This window comes from Moschus berezovskii, chromosome 11 (genome assembly GCF_049115385.1).
Source record: "Moschus berezovskii isolate FMDL1 chromosome 11, NW_MosBer_1.0, whole genome shotgun sequence".
NCBI lineage: Eukaryota > Metazoa > Chordata > Mammalia > Artiodactyla > Moschidae > Moschus > Moschus berezovskii.
Genome location: NC_142470.1, coordinates 107753944 through 107759941, shown reverse-complemented (window position 1 = coordinate 107759941; position 5998 = coordinate 107753944). Strand labels below are relative to the sequence as shown.

At 47.5% G+C, this 5998-nt stretch overlaps 1 long non-coding RNA gene across 1 annotated transcript; it reads left to right on the top strand.

Moving 5' to 3' along the window:
* Positions 1–1073: 1073 nt before the first annotated feature.
* LOC129539927 (uncharacterized) lies at positions 1074–3684 on the top strand. The gene is made up of 3 exons (XR_008682550.2): positions 1074–1328; positions 1782–1928; positions 3286–3684. It is a non-coding gene; the product is annotated as an uncharacterized LOC129539927 (long non-coding RNA).
* Positions 3685–5998: the final 2314 nt, after the last annotated feature.

Sequence of the window (5998 nt, the reverse complement as noted above, 5' to 3'; positions counted from 1 at the left end):
CAACAGTATGACACAGGTATAGCAAATACAACCTGAAACAAATGTCATGTGTTAAGTCCTTTGTTGTTTACCCTAGGTTGTGTCCAATTCTTTTGGGACCCCATGCACTGTAGCCCACCAGGCTCCTCCGTCCATGGAATTTCCCAGGCAAGGACACTGGAGTGGGTTGCCATTTCCTTCTCCATTTATGGAGAATACAAAGTGAAGTGAAAGTGAAGTTAAGTCGCTCACTTGTCTCCAACTCTTTGCGACCCCGTGGACTGTAGCCCACCAGCCTCCTCCGTCCATGGGATTCTCCAGGTAAGAATACTGGAGTGGGTTGACATTTCTTTCTCCAGGGGATCTTCCCGACCCAGGGATTGAACCCAGGTCTCCTACCTTGCAGGCAGACGCTTTAACCTCTGAGCCATATACCTCAGTTTAAAAATATGTATGATAAAGATAGATGGTGGACTGGCAGTCAGAACTCTGCTCACACTGTCCTGCTACACATGTTGAAGCTCATGTAGGAAGATAACATTTGGTGGTCTCTTATCTCTACTCATGCATGAGTGCTAAGTCGCTTTAGTTGCATCTGACTCTTTGTGACCCCATGGACTGTAGCCCACCAGGCTCTTCTGTTCATGGGATTCTCCAGACAACAACACTGGAGTGGGTTGCCATCGCCTTCTCCAATGCATGAAAGTGAAAAGTGAAAGTGAAGTCGCTCAGTCGTGTCCGACTCTTTGGGACCCCATGGACTGCAGTCTACCAGGCTCGTCCGTCCATGGGATTTTCCAGGCAAGAGTACTGCAGTGGGGTGCCAGTGCCTTCTCCAGTTTTCAGAGCTCTCCATCCACAGTTCATTCTCATTCCTGAATGCCCATGTGAGTCAGACTCTGGTATCAGCAATGATAAATAGGACAGAGTTCCCACTCTGTAACTGGTAAGCACAATGCCAGCTTTAACCACGGTAGTGAAGAGGGGTCAGGGAGCCCAGGGGGGCGGGACCACAGCCGTGTGCTCAGCTAGGATGGGTTCATGGCAACTTCACCTTGTGCTTTCCAGGGCAGACATCACTAATCAATCACAGCGTTCTTTCCCAAGGAAGCAGGATCAAGCACAGAGTCTTTGTTAGCCTACCTTGTGTCCAGCAACCAGAAGAAAAATTGGGGAGCTGGAGCAGGACCAGGCTATGTTCACTGGCCAGGAGCAAGCGTGCGCAGACCTTCAGCCATACTGCCATACTCAGGGAGGCTGTGGGACGGCACTGTAGGACTTGAGTTTTTGACAAGAGAACTCTTGAGTCCCCCAAGTGCTGGGGGAGGAAGGAAAGCCTCTCTGGAGTGGTAAGCATGGCCAGTAGGGATGGGTGGCTAGTGGGGAGTGGGGGTTGCTGAGGAAGAGGCTGAGAATGTACCATGAAACAGCAAGGGAGAAGGGAGCTGCAGATGTGACTGAGGACAGGAGAGTTTTCCAAGCAGGAAACTTGGGGAGGAGCAGAAAATTGAGAGAGAAGACAGTTTCTATGAAGATCCTCCACGGGCAGTTTAAATGTGGGTTGAGAAACTGAGAACCAGTCAGGGATGCAATGATAGATTGGGAGCCCAGCCGCAATAGGAGTCCCAGGGAGACTTCTCTTAGGGCAGAGGTCCCCAACCTTTTTGACACCAGGGACTGGTTTGGGAGAAGACAACTTTTCCATGGGCCAGGAAGCAGGGGGACGGTTTTGGGATGATTCAAGTGCATTACATTTGTTGTGCACTTCATTTTCCAATCTAATGTCACTGCTGATCTGACAGGAGGTACCGCTGTGTAGCCTGGAGGTTGGGGACTCCTCTCTTAAGGGACCTCCACTCGGGAAGACAAGACCAATGAGTAGAGCCGTCAGACCCAGAGTGTAATTCCATCTGCAGAGGAGCTAAATGGAGGAGCATGGCTGCAGAAAGGTAACTTGGGTAGGGGTGGGGAAAGGAGGCAAGGAGGCACTTGAGTTGGATCTTGAGGGAGGTACAGAACCTGCTTAGAAGCAGGAGGTGTGAAATAAGTTGGGGGAGGGCCTCAAAGACCTAACTGAGCCCTAAGGAACAGAGAGAAATGGGTGGGAAGTTGTGAGGGTGGAGCACTGGGTCTCAGTGTGGGTGAAATTTAGGAGCAGATGGTTGGAGATATGGTTCATCCAAGTACTGAACCACAAAGGAGAGGGTGGTGACAGGGAAACTTCCTCTACTCACAGTACTTCTCATTGCAGACATGTGGGTTTTCCCTAGCAAGAAATTCTTTAATTCTCTGCAGATATCAGCTGATGTCCTGTACTTCACTTAGATTCTAACTACCCAGAGTTAACACAGACCCCACAGGTTAAGGGCTCAGTTCCATAAAGCTCTCTGGGAATTAGACACCAGTCACAAGTAGTGGGCCCCCAGCTTACCCACATTTCTGTCTGGTTTGGCTACCAATTAGGGGTTCCCCTGACCTCCTCCCTAGGCTTAACAATTTGCTTCAACAGTACATAGAACCCAGGGAAGTAATTTTACTTACTATTTCTGGTTTATTATAAAAGATATTGTAAAGGATACAAATGAACACCTGGATAAAGAGGTACCTAGGCAGAAGATCCTAAATGTAGGAGCTCCTGTCCCTCCCATGAACTTTGGGGGGCACTACCTTCCCAGCATATATAGGTATTCCCTAACCCAGAAGCTTTCCAAACCTATTTGTTCAGGGTTTTTATGGAGGTTCCATTATGTAGGCAGATTTGATTAAATCCTTGGCCCTTGGTGATTAATTCAGCCCCCAGTATCCCTCCCCTCATGGAGGTTGGGCGTGATGGAAAGTTCCAACCCTCTAGTCACATGGTAAGTTTCTCTGGCAACCAGTCCTGAGATAGCGTTATCAAGAAGTCATCTCATTAGCATAAATTCAGACCTGGTGAAACGGCTTATTATAAATAGCTCTTGGTTAGTATAGTGGTTAAAAACATGGTCTTGGAGCCAGACAACCAGAGTTCGCATCTCAGCCCCACCACTTACTAACTGTGACCTTGGTCAGACTCTGGGATTCCCACGTGGCACTAGTGGTAAAGAACCCACTGCCAATGCAGGAGCCGCAGGAGATGTGGGTTTGATCCCTGGGTCGGGAAGATCCCCTGGAGGAGGGCATGGCAGCCCACTCCAGTATTCTTGCCTGGAGAATTCCAGGGACAGAGGAGCCTGGTGGGCTGTAGTCCGTTGTGTCACAGAGTTGGATATGAAGCTGCTTAGCCACATGAATCACTAAGATGCTCTTCTCATCCCTACCACTTAGGAAATTCCATGGGTTTTTGGAGACCTTGTGCCCGGAACAGGGGATGAAAACCAAATATCTATTTCTCGTCATATCACAATGTCACAGTGTCAGAGGACTCAGCCCCTGTCCCAGAGCGGATAGGGAATATCGAAGGCTCACTTCCACCTAGAACTCTCCTTCTGGCGTTCAGCTGGGGCTGGGCCCAGTCAGCCGCTCACCTTGGCCTCCCAAACAGTCCACCTGCTCCTTCATCAGTCTTTCTCCCATCCAACCCTCCCCCATCAGAGAGGTAGGTCTGGTTCTCACTTAATCCTCATAGATCTGTTCCTTAACTGCATGCCAGGTACTCTGCTGGTTGCAGAGCAGCTGTCAACTCTAGTTGGGACTAACAGAATCATTGCACTTCATTTGGCTGCTAGAGACCTGACTTAGATGTCTGGGCATTCCTAGTAGGTGCCCAGCTGCCACCTGGCTGTCTCCACTGATGTTAACCCTCTACAGATAACCACGCGCCATGGAGGAGGCGACCTCAGGGAGGGCCCAGAGTGCATGCCTTCCTTCACAATCCAGCTGCTTTCTGTTCTTCCAGTTTCAGAAGGAAAGGGCCAGTTGGTCCCTCCTTGTAATAAATGCTTCTGTGTGTTTGAAGACAGTAGTTAAGTCATTCTTGAGCTTTCTCATCTCCAAACTAAACAATCCTGGCCCCTGTAACCTTTCTTGGCAAATCTGAAGGCCCATATGCAGAGAGAAAGGAAAACAAAACCATCTGATGGGGGAGGCCTCCTATCTCCAAGCCAGACTGCGTTTGGAAACTCGGTCTTTAATTACATGTAAATTCAGTAGCTTCTAGCATCTGAGCCAGTGAGAGACCAGGTGCTCATCAAGCCCCCTCATGTGTTTGACTGCCAGGCTGTCAGCGCCTGGCTGAGGCTGGCATTTCTTCTGTGTTCAGATGCATTGGGAGGATGAAAAGGTACATCACCCAGGGAGTGAGCCAGGAATACAGACTGCTGAAACTTCCTGCCTCAAGTCCCTAGGATTTCCTAGAGAGTCAGGCAGCCTGCTAGGAAGGCTGCCCTCTGACCCCACAGAAGAAGACCGGTTTCCCGGGAACTCTAAGTGGAACTGGTAACCTTAACTTGTCAGCTCTCCCCAGACTTCCTGCTGCTTCTAAATGGGAGAGGCTGCCTGTGGGTCCTCGGATCACATTCAAATTCCTTCCCTTGGTGGTTTTCTGGGGGCACCTTTCCCAGGAATTCACTAGGTGTCTTGGGAGACCCCAGGTTAGTGTGTCCTGTCCTTAGGTTTTGCTGGCTGTGGATCAATTGTCCTTTTGATCTCTGGGGCCTCTTTTTCCCTTCAAAGCCTGGTGTTTGTAGATCAGGCCCAGCTTCCAGGACACAAGAGTCATACTACAGGCTCATACCATCACCTAATAAATTCAACACATTTTTCTAAATAGATAAAAAGTTATTTGGACAGTGCCGATACTCTGTGTGTCCTTCTCATTACACCTGGAAATGGATATGGAGCGGAGGGTCCATTAGGGCATCCCTCTGTCTGTCTGTCTGTGCCGTTCTTCCTGCTGGCTGCTCAGGCTGTGGGCCCCTGGTTTTGCAGTAACAAAACTTACCCATTTTAAGCATTCAGTAGGTTTTTAAAAAAATTATTTTATTGAAGTATAGTTGATTTACAATGTTAAATGTACAATGTGTTAATTTCTGCTTACAGCAAAGTGATTATTATATATATATATATATGTATTTTTTCATACTTTTCCAAAATGGTTCATCACAGAATATTGAATATAATTCCCTGTCCTGTACAGTAGGACCTTGCTATTTATCCATCCTGTATACATTACTTTGCATCTGGAAGAACTTTGAGCATTTTTACAGTTGTGCACTCATCACCATGGTAACCATAGAACATTTTCATCACCCCAAAGTGAAACCTTCTGACCATTTTCAATGACTCCCCACCTAGGCAACCATGAATCTACTTTCTGTCTCTACAGATTTGCCTACTCTTGTCATTTCATATAGATGGAATCATACAATATGTGGCCTTTTGTGACTGGGTTCCATGACATAATGTCTTCAAGGTTCATTCAAGTTAATGATATTCCATTGTCTGGAGATACTACATTCTGTTTATCCCTTCATCAGCTGGTAGACATTTCATGGGCACATTTTGTGTGAACAGGTGTTCAAGCCTCTTGGATATATACCTCACAGTGGGATTACTGGGTCATTTGGTAACTCTGTTTCGAGGACGCACCCACTGTTTTCCAAAGTTATCTACAGCATTCTACATCCCCAAACAATGCATGAGAGCACCAATCGCCCCACATCATTACCAATACCCTTTATTGTCCATCTGTTTTATTCTAGCAGTCCTAGCAGGTGTGAAGTGGGTCTTGGTTTGCATTTCCCTAAGAACTAATGACAAACAGCATACTAAAAAGCAGAGACATCATTTTTCTGACAAAGGTCCGTATTGTCAAAGCTACGGTTTTTCCAGTCGTCGTGTATGGATGTGAGAGTTGGACCACTAAGAAGGTTGGGTGCCGAAGAATTGATACTTTTGAACTGTGGTGTGGAGAAGACTCTTGAGAGAGTCCCTTGGACAGCAAGGAGATTAAACCAGTCAGTCCTAAAGGAAATCAATCCTGAATATTCATTGGAAGGACTGATTCTAAAGCTGAAGCTCCAATACTTTGGCCACCTGA